This window comes from Coloeus monedula (assembly GCF_965178545.1).
Source record: "Coloeus monedula genome assembly, chromosome: 13".
NCBI classification, from domain to species: Eukaryota; Metazoa; Chordata; class Aves; order Passeriformes; family Corvidae; genus Coloeus; species Coloeus monedula.
Genome location: NC_138793.1, coordinates 50,139 through 71,556, shown reverse-complemented (window position 1 = coordinate 71,556; position 21,418 = coordinate 50,139).

Below are 21,418 nucleotides of genomic sequence, written 5' to 3'. Positions count from 1 at the left end.
CCCACAGAATCAGCCTTGGGCAGTTCCATGGCCAGTGGCTTTTGGAGAAGAAGCATTGTATGAACCCACCAGGTGCAAAAGGTTTTTCATCTGGCAAATTTCCCCCCCTTGGAGGGCTGGGAAGCTTCTCTTCCCTTCAAGCTTTCGGAAGCCTCACTCTGCTCCTTTACTCACATCCCACGAGTTCCTCAGCTGCTTTCACAACCATGTTCTTTACACAGCTCAAAGCAAGTGTCATAAGCACAAGTAGTGCTGTGGTCCCAGTTAGACTTTGCAAAAGTGACGCCAACCATCAGTCAGGGAAAATCCAAGTCCTCTTAACAATTTTATCCAACCAGTTACTGTTGAACCCTCCCCTTAATTCCCTGCTGGATGCAGCAAGTGATTTTATCCTCTCTACCCGATCATCCCATCCAGCATCACATTTGGAATGTGCACACAACAAGTGTTGCTGTTCCAGTTCAAGAATCCACACACTCCCTGTCCATGTAGCAGCAATAGGGCTAAAGCCAATCTGCTCTGGAAGGTCATTTTAGCTGAGGCTGGCAATTGTTCCTTTATTTCAGCAAACCCCAAAGGAGCTGCATTCCCTAAAGTTTCCATCTGCAGAGCCCAATGGTGTGTGGCTGGTCTGTTCCTAAAGGCAGATCTTTGCGGAGCAGAGATGGATTCTAAAATCCATCCCGCTGGAGTTCCCGCACTGGGATGTTTCCCAGTTCCATCCCCTTTAACCTTTCCCCACAGTCAGGTTCCCGGTGGTGACTCCTTGCATGAGCGACGGAACGTTCATACCCCCAGTGTCCATGGTGCTCCTGATTCTCCCAGGGGCAAACGTGTGCTCCAAATTCCATCCCTTCCCACCCATCCTGGGGCTCCTAAGGATCTGACTGTGTCCTGCTGACACTCTGTGCCTCTCCAAGGCTCGTTGTTTGTTGGCTCAGCCCAGGTGTCCCTGAGAAAGGCAGAATCATTTCTACAAACACAGCCCAGCCTCAGAGCCTGGGCCACAGCCAGGAGCCGCTGGACCTCAGCATTCCAAACAGCTCAAGTGTCTGTCCCAGGGCAATCCCACTTTTCCTTTGTCCTGGGATCCTTTGGCCTTGACCTTGTTAAATCAGGATATTTTATACCCACCTCTAAGGGGTCCTGTGGGAGGCCTGGGCTCCCTGCCCAGCCCAGACACCCCTGAACTGGCTGGAAACATTCCCAGAGTCCTGTCTGAGGGTGATTCCATACTGCTGGAATTTGACAGCCCCAGGGGGTATCAGTGCAATCTGTCAGCTGATCAATATTTCCTGAGGTAATTTCCAGATCCGCTTTGGAAACGTTACAATTCTCAGCACTATTGTTTTGATGTGTCCATGGTAAGGAATATTCTCCTTCCATCCCTGCCCAGGTGCCCTGGGTGCTATTTCCTTCCCACACGTGTTCCCAGATTTTTGTCAAATTGCTGACTGAAGCTCCCCACAGAACTGGATTTTCTGCAGAGGTTGGTGTTGGCAAACAAGCTGTTACCGGGGTTACATTCTGTTATCTGCCAACATCTTGCACTGACTTTGAAAACCCCATTTCCCTTCCCAGAAGTCAGGAACATCGTTTCTATTATTATTATAAATGCACAATTATTGGTCATCTTCATCTAGATCCAATAAATAGTATCCCCTTAGAAAATCATATTCAATACCTGAAACAATAGGATTTATGTAAAACCCCAAACTCCACGGCGTCAGTCAGTCTTGTTTCTGCTGTGTTTAATGTGTGCTCGCTGGTTTTACCCACATGTGATGAACCCCGAGCTGGATTCCTTCTACCCTGAGTGCAGGGTAGGTTACCAGGAGGACTTGAGATGGTCCCTTCCACTTTGGCTGGATTGTTCCAAAATTCCAGGTTCTGATGCACACCGCATCTCCTGGTTGGAAAGGATGTACAGGCGAGTCCAGCCCCAATGATCTGTTGAGAACCATGCACCTTTTAAGGCTTACAAGAGTTAGTCCCAGTGCTATGAAATATTCATTTCTGCAAAGCTTCTGAGACTTCCCTTGGCTTGTTGGTGCCACATGGGAAAGCTTCTGGCCATCCAGAAAAAGGATCCACCAATGCCAAAATGTGCCAGTGCCCCTTCTGCCTGGGCAGTTCTGCAAAGTCAGTTGGCCAAAATCACCTGGTGATTCCCATTTAACGAGCCCTGGAGGCAGCCTTCTTCCTTCAAAACCAATCCCATCTTTCTCAACAACTGATCTATTCTTTTTTGCCATTTTTGTGCTTACTAGATGCCTTTGTAAACTGGCCACCATATTCTCCATTTCCTCATGTGTTTCCTGATGTTTTAGTTCCGTTCTACATTAATTGTGGAGCTACAATTACCTGCCCACACGGGGTTACCAATCACCTGCTGGGATTTTCCAGAGCTGCTGCTGCTGCTGGGGCTGACTGCCTGTCCTGATCACTGGAATCTGGTTGTTGTTGCAGAACATTCCAGTTTCTGCTAGGTATTAGTGCAAGGAGAGCTTTTTCAGCACCCCCTTGAGCTGTTTGGTCAGCCAATGGATTCCCTGGATTACCTGGGTGTCTTGGGGTGACCTTATGATGTGTATCCCATATCGCTGCCTATGCCCAGAAATTAATTTTTGTGCCTTTCTATGCCTCTAAACTGAGCCTGAGAGGGGGAAGGAAAAAATACTGAGCAAAACTTTCTCAAAGCAGTTTGCCGCTTGTTCAAGGTCATATAAAGATAGCAGGGGTTTTTTTCCCAGCTGCGGCAGGGGAGCGAGGAAGCACCCGGCTTGCTGCTTTCCAGTCAGCTTTTGGCCAGTTTTTCTCCAGTTTCTTGTTCTCCGGAGAGAGACTGAGAGTTGAACTTTTCCTTCCCTGGAATTTCAGATTTTTTCCCTTTTCTACTGGACTGCTTGATTGCTGTAGCATCAGAGCACATCAGGAGGACTTTCCACCGGGCACAGAGGGCCTGGCCCTGGGCCAAGCCCCAGCTCTGAGGACACCAAAGGGAGGGCTCTAACACTTTCCCAGGTTTTTTCCTCTACAGCGAAAGATTTTACCAGTTAACATTATTTTCCTTTCCTGTGTGTTTGTTAAAGAAGTAGTTTTATCTTCTTCACTTTCCTTCGAGGAAAATTTATTTTTTCCCGAACCTGGTGGGGGAGGGGTGGTTGTGCCCTCTCTCAGAGGATGTATTTCTAAATTTGGCCAAACTGGAACAAATTTAGTGGCGCCCAACTGCGTGGCTCGAAGGAAAGTGAAAAACCTGTGCTAATTACATTTTGGGTTGAATTCACTTATTCTGTGTTGGAGTAAAGTAGTCACCATGCTGGTTGAGCTCATAATGTCTCTCTGGCTTCATGTACTCATGTCTTTCTGGTCCTTAGGCTTCATTGAGGTACTGGTGCTTTTTTGGTCCCTAGGGTTGTTTTCCTATCCACAATTTGCTCCAATCTTGTCCTTGATATGTAAATTTTACAGAGAAGGGAGACGAATCAGGATTTCTATTTTGCTGTGCTCAGTGATAATGATTTATAAGAAGTTGATAGAGGTACAGGCAGCTGTTCGAAGTGTGTATGATAAATGGTTTCTCCGTCCTAACCCCAGTCCTAGCTTCAGTAGCCTGTTTTGGGAATTTATTAGTAATTGCACCCAGATTGTTAGAGGAGGAGGAGACGGGGTTTCCCTTCCCTTTAAATTTGATAGGTCATCTTTTGAGAATGTTCAGTTTCCCCTGGATGTTAAAGAGACCACCCTCCTGGTACTTAATCTGGTAAACTTCCTCTATGTGCTCTGTATGTTGTTGCAGTGGGGATACTGCAACATGCATATATCAAACCAGGAGTCCCGTGGAAAAAGAAATATATAATGGACTGATTCTTGGTAGATGTTTCAGAGAGATGTTTATTTCTCCAGCCACATGGCCGGGGCTGTGCCGAGGAACTGTTCCAGTCACCGGACCAAGGGTCCTTCTGCCCGCGCAGGGAACACAAACCAACCAATGGGAACGAGGCTGAGCAGGGGCAGGGAAACCCCGTGTCTGTCCCCTCAGGGCCCCTCTCCCAGGGCTACACGGCAGGGGAGGGACCCCAACACCTCACCCGTTTTATTTTAATAAAAGGAGAATGAAAACAACTGGATAAACATAACAAGAACAGTTTCAAAACAAAACAAGCCACCCTCCTGAGTCTTTAAATGTCCAAACAGATTCTGTGGAACATCTTAGGGCTGACAGAAGGGAGACAGAACTCTCCAGGCATGCTTTGTGGGGAAACTGAGGCAGGAGAGGGTTTAATTTCTTCCCTCCCCCTTTTCATCCCCCACTCGGCATTGGAAAGGGATTTTTGGGGAAACAATTGGCAAAAGCATGGTTTTGTGAGGGAAACCATGGATGAAAAAACGGATTGGGAATACACTGGGGGTAATAGGACATAGGGTAAAAGGGAAAGGTGGGATTAGGAAAGGGAGACTGTAGGGGGGGCTTACAATGGAGATATTGTCTAACATGACTACGATTTTTAGCATATATACTGCCTTTTACAGGAACACCATCAGGCCCAGTGACCTGCGATGCTTGTAACCCTTTTCTACCTAGTACAATTTTGAATTCTACCACCTCTCCATCTCCCAAGCTTGGGATGCATTTTTCAGGGTTATTCTTTCTAATAGCAGATCTATGCACGAATATGTCTTGCTGATTGTCACACCTTGTTATAAAACCAAAATTTTGCTTAACATTATACCATTTTACTATCCCTAAGATCTTAGCTACTATGATCTTTTCCTTTTTCCGAGTGGCTGCTGTTTTCTGTCTCACTGCATCTTTGCTCTCTCTTTTGGTTGCACCCATGTTGGAATTGTTGGGGCTGCTGGTGCCTGTGCGCTCTTCCCGGGGTCGTGTTCGAGGCTGTGCGGGCCAGGCCGGGCCGCGCCGCTCAGTTCTCCTTGCGTCGCCTCCTCTGGTCGCAGCTTCGCTGCCGCTGCCTGGCGCTGCACCTACGTCTCGGCCGGGCCCCCGAGCGACGACTCCCCCGTGCCCTGCTCCAGCGCACGTTTCGGCTGGGCGCGGCTCCGCTCCACCGCCACCGCCACCAGCCGCCACCCGCTCGCCGCCCCTCTCGGCCGGGCGTTCCCGGGGCTCGCCGGGTCATGCCGCTCCCGCCGCGCCTCGCTCCGCCACCGACACTGCGGCTCGCTTGGCTCCGCCCGCACACGGGAACTGCCTCGCTGCTGCTCGCAGAGCACTCGGTGCACGTGGCCTGGGCCGCACGGTCCCTGCGCCAGGCTTCCCTTCGCCAGGACACAGCTGACATTGCTCAACAGTCTCGGTAATTAAATAATATTCACGAAAATATTCTTCCATCTGCATGTATTTTGACTCAAATATTAGCTGTGTCCAAACGGTTTTCCAAAAGCCCTTGGTAAGAATTAAATCCCAAGAAACATAGAAAAAGTTCTTAAACAACCATGCCAGGAAGTGTTTCAGTTCTTTTTTGAGCTTGAATCAAGCTAAAATTTACAAATCGTTGTTCAAGAATCATTTTAAGTTTAAGATAAATGTCCATATGCGGCTCTGAGAGCCAAGAGTCTTCCCACGGTTCCTCCATAGTTTAGATATGGAATAGCAAAGCAAAACCAAGAAGAGGAATCCAAAGTTTCCAGGGTTTACTCACACAAATCAGTCGCTTAGGGATCGGAGATCGTTCTGCTCACAATTTATCCTATGCTTTTTTAGAGTAACCTTGGCTTTTTCTAACTTTTCTCTACTTTTCTTCTTCTTTCTCTTTGCCTCTCTTACCATTAGATAAACAGATACCCATTTTTTTGGCACCAACATTTAATCTTGTTTCGTTTTAATCTGGTCTTTGGGAATATTTTGAACCTTCAAAGTTCTTTCCTTTTTATACTCAGAGATTTTGTTTTCTTTGCCCTTCTGGGTGTAAATCAGATAGTAACAAAGTGTCATAATGGTCTTCACGGTTCCATGAGGCCCCACAATGTCACAATGGACTTTTGGTTCCAGGAACTTTCGTACTGTCAGCAACAGTCTCCTTGGGTCTGCAGTGTCACAATGGACCCTTGGCTCCATGAGGTTCCGTAGCGTAACATGGACGCCTTGATTCCATGAGGTTGTGGAGTGTCACAATGATCTCCTTGGTTCTGCGGCCCTGCTGTGTGACAATGGGCCTGTGGTTCCATGAAGTTCTGTACTGTCAACCATGATCTCCTTGCTTGCACAGTGTCATAACTGACCCTTGGTTCCATGAGGTGCCTGGCCTCCAACAGCCTCTAAGAGACCCTTATGGCCCCTCAAGGCCCCTCGCAGCCCCTCATGACCCCTCAATGCCCCTCACAGCTCCCCATGGCCCCTCATGGCAGCTCACAGTCCCTCACAGTCCCCCACAGTTCCTGGCCCCTCATGACCCTTCACAGCCCCTAACAATCTCTCATGGCCCCTCACAGCACCTCAGGGCCCCTCACGGCCCCTCACGACTCCTCATGACCCTTCACAGCCCCTAACAAACCCTCATGGTTTGGTGGTGCCTCACAGCCCTTCACAGCCCCTCATGGCCTCTCACAGCCCAAGGCGTGGGACTCCTCCCGAAGGAGAAGAGATCAGGCTCTGCTTGTTCTCCTTTTATTTTGGTCACTTCACAGTGATGAGTAAAGGAAGGCTGAAATGGAGCCTTTCCCCAGCACTTCCCTCTGGGATAATTGCGGGGCTGAAGCTCTGTGCTGGTGCTGGCCCAAGTGTGAACATCACTGCAGCCCCCCACAGCTTTTGCTGTCCCCCGTTTCCATTCCCTGTCCCTGAGACCTGCCCAGCTCTGCCAGCAGCAGGAGCCACAGTGCAGTGGGCCCTGTACTGGCACAGCCGGGGCTCCCAGCCAAGAGCAGCAGCAGCGCCAGCCCCTTCCCACCTGCTTGTGCCTCGGCTTCCCAAGAGGTTTTTCCCGGTGAATTTCTGGAGAAGAGCAACAATCACCCACAAACAGACCTGATTCCTCAGAGCCCGGCTGTGCTGCGCTGATGCAACCTTCAGAGAAAGAAAGGATCGGGTTCCAGTGCTGTTCCCAGCACTGTTTCACTCATCCTCAGGTGACAGCAGGAGGCTTTTCTTGTGTTTGCCTTGGGAATTACAGATCATGGCTGCTCTTCCCCCCCTTCTGGTTGCCACTTGAATTTTATCTGAAAAACTGCAATTGCCACTTTTGATCGGTGCTAGCCACAGTGCTTTTCTGATGGGGAATTCAGGTGTTTTGTTGCAGGCATCCTGATTAGCAGATCTTGAAATGTTCACAGGTCCATAAGCAAAAAGTTGAGGAGAATGAAAGCCGTACAGGCCACATTCACAGCGCTCAAACACAGCCCTGTTGCTGGTGCTCTTGAAATAGAATCAGCTGACAGAGGCCAGCACAGAAATTGCCTCTGGAGTGTGGAATGAAACGAAAAAATCCACCGGGAGAAAGAGGAAGCAGAACTTCTGCACTCGCTTCATTGCTTCTTCCCAGCAGCAGGAGACGTGGATGTCCAGAGGTCCGTCCCGCTGCTGCTGAGCACAGTGAGAGCACAGCCTGCTGCCCAGTCCCAGTGGGAACCCGAGCCCAGCCCGGGGAGCTCCCGCAGCGTCGGCAGCTCAGCGGACGCGGTGCCAGGGGACACGCCCACCCATTGTGGGGCAGCGGCGCAGGCGCGATGTCCTGCGGCCCAAACTTGCTGCTGCTGCCACGCAAGGCCCATCCTTCTCCCCCTCCTCCTCTCCCAGCACGGCGCAAATTGCACCTCACGGGATGCTTCCCCACAGGCTGCTCAGGCGCCCCGCTCCTCTTTCCACCTGAGCGTCACTGCGGAGGAATCTTTGGCGCACTTCCGTAAGCCCGGGCCTCTCGCTTTGTGCTGAATCGGGGATGCAAATAGCCTTGATAAGAAAGTCAAAAGCCAAGGGAACGGATTAGGAATTATTAGAAAAAACTGCCCTTCTTCCAGGCAAGGTACACCAAGTCATTTCTCGCATTTCCCCTTTGCAGATTCTTCCAGTCGTCTGCTCGGAGAGCTCCGGCTTCTTCTGGTGCTTCCCATGAACCCATTGTACTCTTGATTTGCGCACCAACGCACCAGATGTGCAAGCATCTACGCTGAACTCAGAAACCAACTGCCTCTGTCAGACCATTTTCACAGTCCAGGTCACTTGCAAGATGTCCACTGAGAGCTTGGAAGGATTAGGCCACAGCTCTCCACTTCTGGCTGCAGGCTCCGGAGATTCTTTCTCTCCATTCAGCCAGCCTAACAATTGCTGCTACCCCCTCCTCCTGTTTCCTTAGCCTAGAACAGTAACGACGGAAACCTTACTGTGAGAGATTGGTTATGTGAAAAGGGACATATAGATTCAGGATATACAGATTCTTTGCAGCTTACTGATCTGAGAAGCTGGCTACGTGAGAATGGGCACATAGGCCCTTGCAGCTAGCTGAGCAAGGTCTCATAAGACAATGCACCACACATCCTGTGTAACAACTGAAGTTACAGAATATTACATGTATCTTGCTCAGTAACTGAACCACCATTGAGCCTTACTGCTGAACTATGGGTTTATTTGCAGAGCCAGCAAGGTTAGGTTTTGGCAGCAAAACAATGGACATCTGTGGTTAGAAGGCCAGGGAAAATGGCAGAACTGCTGACTACGAGAGGGGGTCTAAGGAGGGGTTTAGAATCAGCTTAGTGGACGTGAACCACTTAGAATGCGCTGTTACGAATATGCATAAAGCCTATTATTGTTAGTATATAAGGAGTTCTGGTACAATCAATAAATCGGATTCCTGCTGATCACTCATACTGAGTGTCTGGGTTTCCCCTCTATCGCGACACCTTACCCACGGCACAACTCGCTAGTCCACCAGGAGGAGAAAGGACAAGTGTTCAAGCTCTCAAAACCTTGGTCCTGCTTTGCTGCAAGAGTCGGGCTGCACGCACAGTGTGGCAAGCCAAGAGAAGCTGCACGTGATGGCACATCTTGTGACAGGAGCTCCAGCTAGGTCTCCAGGAAAGGGTCTTGAAAAGAGCAAACATCACTGTGGACAAGATTCTTGCAAAAGCAAAACAGCTTCCCAGAAGTGACATGCAAACGGAAAGAAACAGCCCAAGATGTTCCCGTATACTATTAATTGCTTCCCTTCTAGGCTCCCCTTTTCTGTCTTGCACTAGTTCTACCCCACAGTCATTCCAAACTGATCTTACCTAGAAGACCTAGGACTTAGCAAGTTTGAGACACTCTACAATACCAAGAGCTACACACAGTTTGCCTTCTCCCTGTTTGGCTTTGAAAGCAATGCTGGAGACACCAGAATCCTGCAAATGGAAGATTGCAGAGCGCAGTGCATTGCTCGGCTCTGACTTCTAGAGACAGGGCATGTGCTCTCATGGGACTGCACCCTCAGCAGTGACAACAGACAGCAGCAGCAACAAAGGTGATTCCCATGACACTGTCGCAGGGCTCAAGACTCCGTGTCTTGGCTTCACATGGCAAAGCTGACTGTTTGGACAGACTCAGCATCCAAACTAGTCAGCTTTTCTACCTGTGTCAATGAACAGCAGGAGAAGGAAACAAGCCATCAGTTTCTTTGCAGAGAGGGCCTTTGCTCCAGGCTGAAAGTGCTGGATTGGCAGGGAGGAGGCAGACAGCTGAGAGCTGAGCTGCTCTATTGGACTGGCATCAGAACTCAGCAAAAAGAGTGTTTCCATTCTTTTATTTGAATCCTCCTATCGGCAGTCTCCGATTTGCACCTGGAACCGGACAAGAAAACAGCAACAGCCCTGGCGACGAGGGCACCGCGCCGGGCACGGCCCCGCCGCTCCCACTGCCCACGCCGAGCTGCCGGGGAGGAGCGCTGCGCCCCGCAGGGGCTGCACGTCTCCCTCCTCACGTCCTGCTCTGCCCTCCCACGGGGCTGGCTCTGCCTGGCGCTGGCAGGCTCCTCATTCGGCACTTTGCTCTGCTCCAGGCGAAAAGTGCGGACAGCGCTTTGCTTGCTCGTAAGCGAGAGACCGCGGCGCGGGGTGAGCGAGCAGCAGGGGCAAGTTGCGAGATTGCCGCAAGGAAGAGTTACAATCGTGAAGAAGGAGCTAAACAAGATGGTGCGTTTGGCGCGGCTGCGGGAGGAAGAGATGCTCCGTGACTCCGCTTCGGCCCCGGAGCCGAGCGGCCCGTGCTGGCCCGGGGCGCGCGGGGCTCGGCCGCGGGGCGCACGGGGGAAAAACGGGCACCCGGGCAACAGACACACGGACACGCGGACAAACGCTCCCAGCGCTTCAGCGGCAGCAGCGGCAGCAGTGGCAGCAGCAGAAGAGCAACACGAAAGCAGTGGTTCTCCAGACCCTCCGCGTTCCTTCTCCTGCTCCTCCTCTCCTTCTCCCAGTGTCCCGCATCCCCTGTCCCGCTCTCCCTTCAGTGCTCCACCCCCTCCGTCCCTTCCGCGGCCTCCCCTCTCCCCATGCCAGGCCGGGCCATGCGCCCGGCCCGCCCCCGGCCCCGGGCGGGGCTGCGCCCTCCCCGCCCCCGGGCGTCCCGCCGCGGTCTCACCTCCGCCCGGCTCTTGCGGTACTGGCGGTGGCGCTGCTGGGCGGGCATCAGTGCCTGCCTCTTGGGCGGCACTGCCAGCCTCTGGCTCCGGCCGGCCCGACTCCGGCGCCGGCCCCGGCCCCGGCCCCGGCCCCGGCTCCTCCCGGGAGCCGCCGAGGACACAGACGGCGCGGCCGCTCCCGCCGCGTCCGCTGCGTCTTCCCCGTTCCGAGCTCTTCCGCTCGGCAGCGCGGCCCCCGCCCCCGAGCCGCCGGTGTCCCCTTCGAAGGAGGCAACATGTGGGGATACCCGGCCCGGGGCGGTTGAGGAGCGGCCGGAGGCCGTTTCTGGCCCCGGGCCGAGCGCTGACAGCCGCGTCTCGCCGGCAGGGAAGGCGCAGCAGGGCCTGACGGAGCGCTACCAGGTGGGTTCGCTGCTGGGGCGCGGCGGCTTCGGCAGCGTCTTGGCGGCGACGCGGCTCTCGGACGGCGCCCCGGTGAGTGGCGGGGCCGGCGGCGGGCGCAGGAGGAGCGGGGCGGAGGAGGGCGCTGGAGAAGGAGGATGGGGCTCGGCAGGGCGGGCGGCGAGCTCAGCCTGCTGCTCCCCTTGGCTTGCAGGTGGCCATCAAACGGGTGCCACGGAACCGCATCCGTCATTGGGGCGAGCTGGTGAGTGAGCGAGGGGAGGAGGGGGGTGGTGGGCAGCGGGAGAAGCCGGGGCGTGACGGGCAGGGGGGATAAGCCGAGGCCCGGGAGGGTGGAAGGCGGCAGGACGCCTTGGGGGAGAGCGGGCGTGGGGGCAGCGGAGGGCGCAGAGCATCCTGGGCTGGGCGAGGGCTTCCCGAGCCCTGGCACGGCATCAGCCCCACTGACGGCGTCGTGCTCCTCCCGCAGCCCGACGGCACCAGCGCACCACTCGAGGTCGTGCTGCTGGACAAGGTGTCCACCGGCTTCCCTGGTGTGGTGCAGCTCCTCGAGTGGCTCGAGCTCCCCAACAATGTGGTGTTGGTGATGGAGCGGCCAGAGCACTCTCAGGACCTGCTTCATTTTATTCGAGCGCGGGGCTTCCTGTCAGAGGAGGTGGCACGGGAGCTGTTCCGCCAGGTCCTGGAGGCCGTGCGGCACTGCACCAGCTGCGGGGTCCTTCACAGGGACCTGAAACCAGAGAACATCCTGGTTGACCTGGCCACCGGCCAGGTCAAATTGATTGACTTTGGCTGTGGCACCCACCTGCAAGACACAGCCTACACACGCTTTGCAGGTGAGTCCCCGCCGGGGTAGGCTCCCGGTGCCGACATCTCACGGCCCAACCTGGCTGTGGCAGCAGGGATTCTCCCTTTTGGTGCCAGGACCGAGTGTTCAGCCCAGTTGCTTTTGAGGGTGGGTGGCCGGGGGCCCATCTTCCAGCCCTCCTGGCAGCCTTTGCCAGCCACTCTGCCCAGGACTGGCACTGGGGCTGGGGCAGCCAGCCTGACAAAAACACACCCGTGGGTGGGGATAGCAGCGAGGGGGGGCAAGAAGCTGTGCACCCGCCGGTTTGGTGCGCAGGCAAGAAATGGCTTGGACTGCTGTTGGGGTTTTAGTTTAGTCTTAGGGTTTTTTTCTGTTAAAGGAATTTTCTCCCATATGCATGTTGCTAGGGAACAAATAGCTGTACTTAAGACAAAAAAAGGGAGTGGGGCGGGCCTGGCTACTCCTTTTGTCTACACCTGGGTGTGGGGTCAGTTCGCTCTGAGCGTCCGGAGAGAGAAGCTGCAGAGAAAGGAGCTGCTGCTTCTTTCTTTTTGGCCGTTCTTCTCTTCCTGCTGGAAACAACGCCGGGACCCCAAAAGCTGCTTTCCCTGCCCTGCTGGAGGCCGAGCTGTGGCTGCCCTGCCCCACTGCTGCTGCTTCGAGTTTTCGCTACGCTGTAGCCCTGCTCGCCCTGCCTGCCTGGGCATCCGTGGGGGTTCTCCCATCTGGATACATCTCGCCTGCCACCGGGGATTTGCGTTCGTCCCTGCCGCTCTAGCCTGCCGTTCCAGCCTGCCGTTCCCAGCCTGCCGTTCCTGAGAGTCCGGGATCGGCTGCCCAGGGGTTTGTGAAGCCTTTGTTCCATCCCTTCCCGGGATCCCAGGCCGCCAGTGCCGCGTGCTCCCCGAGCTCGCTCCGGAGCGCCCCCTGCAGCCGCGGGGGAACCATCGCACCTGCCCTGCTCACCGGGAGCCGCCAGCGCCCCTGCCGGCTGCGAGCGGAACTGCACCCGAGGGGAAAGGGCCCGACAGCCGAGAAGGCTGGCACTGGGTTTGTGTGTGCTGTTACTGTCATAGTTATTGTTGTTTTATTTATTATATTGTATTGTATACTATATATATATATATAGTAAAGAACTGTTATTCGTACTTCCCACATCTTTGCCTGAAGGCTCTTGATTTCAAAATATAATAACTTGGAGGGAAAAGGGGTTATATCTGTCACTTCAAGAGGGGCTTCTGCCTTCCTTAGCAAATACCTGTCTTTCAAAACCGAGACAGGGGGGTTTTTAAGGGTATTTTGGGGGTTTTTTTTGTCACCCGGCCCCTCCTCGGTCCCTCCGTCAGTGCCCGTCCGCCATTTTGGGCGGGTTTTGCCCATTTTTGGGTTTTTTTTGAGGTTTTTTGAGGGGTTTCTTGGGGGGGGGTTTGGGGTTATTTTGGGGGTATTTTGGGGTGGGTTTTTGTGTAATTTTGGGGGTATTTTTGTGGGGGTTTTGTGGGTTTTTTGCGGTTTTTTGGGTTTATTTTGGGGGGGGTTGCGGGTATTTTGGGGGTTTCTTTGAGGGTATTTTAAGTTTTTGGGGGGGTTATTTTTGGTGGTGTTTTGAGGGTATTTTTGTGGTTTTTTGGGGGTATCTTTTGGGGCGTTTTTGTTTTTTATTTGGGGGATTTGGGAGATGTTTTGGAGGTTTTTCGGGGTTTTACTGGGGGGATTTTTCGGGGTTTTTTGGGGTTGTTTGGGGGGGGTGTTAGGGTATTTTGCGGTTATTTTGGGTGGTTTGGGGTGTTTTTAACCTCCCCGCCCCTCCCCCGGTGTTCGTCAGCAGTTCTGGGCTGGTTTTGCCCATTTTTGGGCGTGGCTTAGGTGCAGAGTGGCTTCGGGGGGGTGGGCGTGGCTTCGGCAGGGGTGGTCGGGGCCTCAGTGTGCAATGGGCGTGGCTTAAGGGGAGGTGGGCGGGGCTAAAGGGGCCTGCGGGCGGGGCTTAGGTGGGGTGGGTGTGGCTTCAGGCTATATGGACGGGGTTTCATGGGGTGGGCGTGGCTTGGGTATAGAGTGGGCGTGGTTTAGGTGGGGTGGACGGAGCTTTTGGTGGGCGTGGGCGTGGCTAAGGGGGGTGGGGCATGGCTTGTGGCACTGTGGGCGCGGCTTAAGCGCGGGATGGGCGGGGCTTAGCGTCGCGGGGCGTGGCTTAGGCACGGAGTGGGCGTGGCTTCAGGCTCTGGGCCAGGGTTTCATGGGGTGGGCGTGGCTTGGGTACAGAGCGGACGTGGTTTGGGCGGAGTGGGCGGGGCTTCGGCTGGCGTGGGCATGGCTTAGACTGGCGGGGGCGTGGCTAAGGGGCGGCGGGGGCGTGGCTTGTGGCACAATGGGCGTGGGTTGGGCTCGGAGTGGGCGGGGCTTAGCGACGTAGGGCGTGGTTTAGGCACGGAGTGGGCGTGGCTTGGGCAGGATGGTCGTTGGCTTAGACAGGTGTGGACGGGGCTTAAGGGCGGTGTGGGCGGGGCTTGGGCAGGTGTGGGCATGGCTAAATGGACCCGTGGGCGTAGCTTAGGCAGGTGTGGGCGTGGCTCGGGTGCTGGGTGGGCGTAGCTTAGATGGGGTGGACGGGGCTAACGGGACAGGTGGGCGTGGCCTGTGGCCGGGTGGGCGGGGCTTGGGGCTCTGTGGACGTGGCCCCGCTTTGGCCCCGCCCCCGGGGGTGCTCCCCGAGGTCGAGGATTCTTTCGGCATCGGGGACAGCAGCCCAGGGCTGCGGCAGGCAGGTGAGGTCCCGCCCCCCACTGGGGATTTTGGGGTTTTGGGGGGGTTTAGGGCTTTTTTGGGGGTTTTTGGGGGGTTTTTTGGGGGGTTTTTAAGGGTATTTTTGGGGTTTTTTTTTGTCACCCGGCCCCTCCTCGGCCCGTCCGTCAGTGCCCGTCCGCCATTTGGGGTGGGTTTTGCCCATTTTTGTGGGTTTTTTGAGGTTTCTTGAGGGGTTTCTTGGGGGGTTTATGGGGGTTATTTAGGGGTTATTTTGGGGGCGGGGTTGGGTGATTTTTGGGGTATTTTTGGGGGTTTTGTGGATTTTTTGGGGGGGTTTATGGGTTACTTTGGGGGTATTTTGGGGGGGCTTGTTTTGGAGAGGTTTTTGGGGGTTATTTTGGGGGGGGGGTTGGGTTATTTTAGGGGTATTTTTGGGGGGGTTCGGTGGTTTTTTGGATTTTTTGGGGGGGTCTTTTTGGGGTTATTTTGGGGGGGTTTTGAGGGTATCTTTTTGGGGTTTTGGGGGGTATTTTGGGATTTTTTGGGGGGTTTTGGGGCTTTTTTGGTTTTTATTTGGGAGGTTTTGGGGAATTCATTGGGGTTTTTTTGGGGGGTTTCTCTGGGTTTTTCTGGGGGTATTTTTGGGGATTCTTGGGGGTTTTGGGGGGTTGTTTTGGGGTGTATTTAGGGTATTTTGGGGTTATTTTGGGTGGTTTGGGGGTTTTTTTAACTTCCCCACGCCTCTCCCAGTGTTCATCAGCAGCTCTGGGCTGGTTTTGCCCATTTTTGGGCGTGGCTTTGGGCGGGGTGGGCGGGGCTAAAGGGGCCTGTGGGCAGGGCTTAGGCGGGGTGGGCGTGGCTTCGGACGATATGGGCGGGTTTTAGTGGGGGAATGGTCGTGGGTGTGGTTTGGGCGGGGTGGGCGGGGCTTCGGCGGGCACGGGCGTGGCTTAGGTGTGGTCTGGGCGTGGCTTATGGCACTATGGGCGTGGGTTAGGTGCGGAGTGGGCGTGGGTTAGGGGCAGAGTGGGCGTGGCTTAGGCACGGAGTGGGCGGGGCTTGGGGCAGGATGGCGCTGGCTTAGACGGGTGTGGGCGGGGCTAATGGGCGGTGTGGGCGTGGCCCAGCCCTGGCCCCGCCCCCAGGGGTGCTCCCCGAGGTCGGGGATTATTTCGGCATCGGCGACAGCAGCTCGGGGCTGCTGCAGACAGGTGAGGCCCCGTCCCCCACGGGGGATTTTGGGGTTTTGGTGGGAATTTTTGGGTTTTGGGGGGTTTAGGGCTTTTTTGGTTCTTTTGGGTTTTTTTTAGTGTATTTTGGGGTTTTTTTGGTCACTCGGCCCCTCCCTCAGTGTCCGTCTGCCATTTTGGGTGGGTTTTGCCCATTTTTGGTGGTTTTTCGAGGTTATTTTGAGGCGGTTTTGGGGGGTTTTTGGGATTATTTTGGGGTTTTTTTTGAGGGGTATTTTTGGGTTATCTTGGAAGTATTTTTTTGGGGTTTTTGAGGGCAGTTTTTTCCGATTATTTTGGGGTTATTTTGGGGGGTTTTGGGGGGTATTTTCGGAGTATTTGGGGGGGGGGGTTGGGGGGTTTTTGGGAGGGCTTTTTGGGGTTTTTTTCTCAGCGGACCCTCCCCGAGTGTCCGTCCGCCATTTTGGGATGGTTTTGCCCATTTTTGGTGCTTTTTTTTGGGTGATTTTTGGGGGGTTTTCGGGGGTTTTGGGTTTTTGTGGGTGGGGGGGGCTGGCGTTTTGGGGTTTTTTTTTGGGGGGGGTGTTTTTGCGTTATTTTGTGGGGTTTATTTAGAGGTTTTGGGGGGTTTGGGGGGTTTTTTGGGGGCTTTTTGGGGGGTGTTATTGGGGGAGATTTTGGTTTTTTAAGGGTTTTTTGGGGGTTCTTTTGGGTTTTTTTTAGGGGGTGTTTTAGGGTATTTTGGGAGTATTTTTGGGGGGGTTTTTTGTCACCCGGCCCCTCCCCCAGCGTCGGTCCGCCATTTTGGGCTGGTTTTGCCCATTTTTGGGGTGGTTTTTTGGGTGATTTTTGGGGTATTTTTGGGGGTTTGGGGGATTTTGGGGGGGGGTTTATGGGTTATTTTGGGGGTATTTTTGGGGGGCTTATTTTGGGGCGGTTTTTGGGGGTTATGTTGGGGGGGTTACGGTTATTTTAGGGGTATTTTTGGGGGTTATTATTGGGGGGGTTTGGTGGTTTTTTGTATTTTTGGGGGCATCTTTTTGGGGTTATTTTTGGGGTACTTTTGGGGTTATTTTTGTGGTTTTTTGAGGTATTTTTGTGGGGGTCTTTTTGGGGTTATTTTGGGGGGAGTTTTGAGGGTATCTTTTTGGGGTTTTGGGGGGTATTTTGGGGGGTTTTGGGGGGTTTGGGGGCTTTTTTGGCTTTTATTTGGGAGGTTTTGGGGGATTCATTGGGGTTTTTTTGGGGGGTTTCTCTGGGTTTTTCTGGGGTTATTTTTGGGGATTCTTGGGGGTTTTGGGGGGTTGTTTTGGGGGGTATTTAGGGTATTTTGGGGTTATTTTGGGTGGTTTGGGCGTTTTTTTAACTTCCCCACGCCTCCCCCAGTGTTCATCAGCAGTTCTGGGCTGGTTTTCCCCATTTTTGGGCAAACGGGTGTCCCAAAATCACTGTCTTTTTCCCAACAGCTCCAAGCATAATTCTCTCACTGCAGGGACCAAATGATCCTAAGAATCCTGCACATTACTCTGGACAACCTGTTTCGGTAGATCTCCCTACCGTAGGAGAAGTACCACTAGTGCTAAAACGCCCTCTGAATAAATATGCATGGGTAGCCTCTGATGCCCTAGGGAGAGAGCATCGGATACATACACGCTGCATAATTCCATCATTCTAATTTTCTGCCTTTCGGTGGCAGACTCTGTTGTGTTCACTTTTCACAGAAGAACTCCGAGGGACATGAAGAAGAGCACATAAACCATGATAAGACTAGTGATACTTTTCTGCATCCTACCACAACACCAGGGCCAAAAACCAGCTGAGTGGCCATGGTCTGAAGCTACCATTAGGTACACTAGTGCTCTAGGATCCTATCCCAGAGATCGTTGCCCGAACCTAGCCACTGTAGCAGTGCACGACTCTGAGGTATACCGTCCAAGTGAATGGGGATGGGACTTGAAGGATTGGACTAGAATCCTAAAAGGAACAGGAGGTGAACAAATTAAGGTAGGATGCAGAAAAGTAGAAGGATCTCTTTACCAGAAAGCTTCCACCATTGCAATCGCTGGAAATGTTCTAAAACCAGATGGGAAAAGTGATTTGCACCCCAACATTACGGCCAAACTCTGCCCTACAACGGAGTGGCTGTGTGACAAACAAACCCCCTTCATCCTGTGTGGTTGTCAGAAGAATGTCGGTAACTACACCTTAGGCCCCAGTACCAACAATGTTGAAATCACAAAGCTTCGCAGAAACAAACTAACTGACTGCTGGTATAACTTTCCTCTAACCAAACCAACCTATGCAACATGCAATTGGCAAAATAACCCGGCAGATCAGCCAAGTCTGACAGGTTTAGCTTATAAATTCAAAATAAACGCCGCAGCAAAGACCATACTGAGTGCAGTAATCACATACCACGGTATAAGTACCCCCCTTGTGTTAGATGACAAGAATAAAGTTTTTCCACCCTTTATGGTAACCCGAGGTGACGATGTTACAATACGATGTGGATTAATTGCTGAATTTTTTACCGAACCTATACACAGTTATAGCATTGGACCTCATGGCCGTGTTTTGTTTGGTGAAATTCAAAATCAAGATTGTTGGCTAAACCTTAATTGCTGTACAATTTCCCATAAAGTCACGTGTGGTAAAAACAATACAAAATACTAGGGGGAACTCAAAGTCGATGTTGCAATACCTACCACCCAACCACCGGTCATGCTAAGCCCGAGAATTTTTGAAATTGGACCACGTATAATCACAAAAACAGGCCAACAACAACTATTGCTCAATCCGGCATGGTCCCTTAAACAAGTCAAGTTGCTGATGCAAAACAATGTCTCAGAAATTCAGCCAGCTTGTTCACCTTTTCTGCACACTTCCTTCAAGGGGCAGACAACCGGGTTGCAAAAGCGGAACCCTTCTAAGAAACGGACGCAAAGAGACATAACCTGCGTTGTGGGAACAGGACTGGGAATCTTAAATAGTATTGATTCAGAAGTGCTAATGAATAAATTGGCTGCCACAACTACAGATTTGACTAAAATACAACAAGCCATCAGCGGTTGTTATCAAACATATTACCAAATTGAGAAAAGGTAAATGTGAATGACCACAAATTGATAATTGGCATGCTCCGTGCTACACAAAACAACATTTCTTTGGCTCTCAGCTGCATCCAGGCTCAATTGTGGATGCAGTCCGTTGCTGCCTCAATTGTAAGAGAAGGCAAAGAAGGCACTTTTCCTCCTGAAATTCGGAAAATAATCTGGGACGGTGCCACTGATTTTGAAAGAGAATTCCAATCCTGGTGGAATTTAGTGAATTTTACCTACAATCCCATCACAAACACAGCCACAGCCTTTGTACTAACCATACGTAATGCTTCAGTGCATTTGATAGTCCCTATCATTGCATTAGGGCTGAACCATGATGCAGCTATTCTCTACCCTTTCCAGCACAGAGAATGGGCCCGTCAAACTGGTAAGAAGTGGCAAACTGTTAATTTGGAAACTTGTATTGTCCCAGAACAACAAGGGTTTATCTGTGAAAGCAGTGCAATTAGACCTCAAGACATTTGTTTGGACACAGAACAAAATATCTGTCCTTTTGAAATTCATCCTAACAAGATTCCTGAAACACTGCTTGTGTATATAGGCAATGGATGTGCATGCTTAAGAACTGCATGTGATAAGGTATTTCTAGAAAATTTAGTTGTAGATACTAAAACTCATTCAAATTCTTGTGTTTGTAACTTGACTAAAAGCACAGGATGTGATTTCTCTTATTTAGCCCCACTTACTTCTTATTGTATTTTACAGTCCAATTACACAGTGATCCACCAATTATTGCCTACCCCCACTGGGATGAACCTTACTTAGGTAAAGCACTTGTTGCTTCACCAGGATTTCATTGGAATTTTGGAAAAGATCAAGAAAAACAGACAGAAAACCTTGGTAACTGTTCATCACAATGGGAAAGAAACACATTGTTTTCTAGACAGAGGAAAGAAAGATGCTGGACACAGCTGGTGGGATACTCCTTTTGGGTGCTCACCTACTGCTACAGGTGTCCTGAACAAATTGTGTCATCCCATCCTTGTTCTCTTGATTTTACTTTTGATTGGGTTTGTTTTATCAGCAATCTTACACATCATGAATTGCAGAATGATGAAACGGTTGACATCTGTAATAGATGTGCACAATTTGGACACTATCCCATCCACTGTGGACACCCCTAAGGTTATTGACACAAGATGAACTACATGAGTATTAAAATAAGATAAGACATGATTAAAAATTACAGGTGTATTTTGATTAAAAATTACTTATTCCTTCTTTTTCCTTTTCTTTCTCTTTTCTTATTTTCTCTACCCTTTTCTGGGATATGCTACCAACATTAACGAGTCCTGAAGACTTCGCAACAACACTACGAAATCGTGCTGATGGAGCTCTCCTGATGACAATCGTGAGTCATGGGGTGGTGTAAGAGATGGTCTGAAGATCCCTCATCTGCCTCACGATCATCGCCGAGAACAGAGGCTAAACACAGGAGTTCTGACCTGCCTAAGGTGGGATGTCTGCCAACTGCTGCCTGCAGGTGTGCCCGCTGGGAACTGGTACGCATTCCTGAGGAAATTTGTGCAGGTCACAGTGGACTGCACCGTTCTTGCTGCCCAGGCGGGAAGGACTGCGCTGAAGCGGAAAGGAATGACCTGTCCTCTACACCTGTCCTGTACCTGTTTCCCAAAGCAACGGGCCTCATAACAACGGCTGTAGATTTGCCCCACCTCTTGGGGAAAAGGGCGAGATGTGGGGATACAGCTAGAAAGCAGAAGCGAGAGCACTGCTAAACTCATGCCAGAAGTAGACGCGCTAACGCTGCTAGGCCGCAAACCATAGCAGGCAGTATAGTTAGCATAGGAGAAAGGCATGCTTGGTATGTACCTGGGATAGTTAGGGCTAGCTTTTAGTTCTGCAATGTTATTACGAAACACAGATATGGTCTTGGCCAGTTGCCCCTCGTTTCAAAAAAGGCCTATAAAGGGACTTTCTGTGAAATAACTGAGATGAGATCTCCCCACGGAAAGAAGACAAATCTATTGGCAGCAGAGCACGAGGACTTCGTCTCATCCGTTGGTAGCCATTGCCCCCCCTTTCTTCCTCTCTACTCTTTTACTTTGTTTTTCTTTATCTCTCTCTCTCTTTCTCTCCTCTATCGCATTACCGTGTTGTGGGTACTTAACAAAGGTGCACTGTTTTGATTAAAACTGAAATCCCTTGTGTCCTTTTGCACTCGGAGATCTGTAAACAAACCATCACAACCCTTACTTGTATTAACGGATCGTGACACATGTCCAAAAGAAAAAATCACTGGAACAAAAAGAGCAAACTGATCCAAGGTGAACTGATCCACGGTGAAAAACAGAAGCCTACAAAAATCTGGGGGGGAAAAAAAAAGGCAACTCATGTGCCCGATTCACAGATGCAACTCCTGCAAAACTTTTGAAGGCAGTCTCACTCCCTCTGCTGAACAATCAACTGGAGGAAATCCCACTCCAAATCTGTGGGAAACAACAAAAGTGGTGCAACAAGCACTTCATAGAATAAAAACTAAAACTCCACCTGAATAAATTAATGCAATTAACATTGCATTAATTTCACCTGGCTTTTTTTTTTTTTTTTTTTTGAGGAAATCTG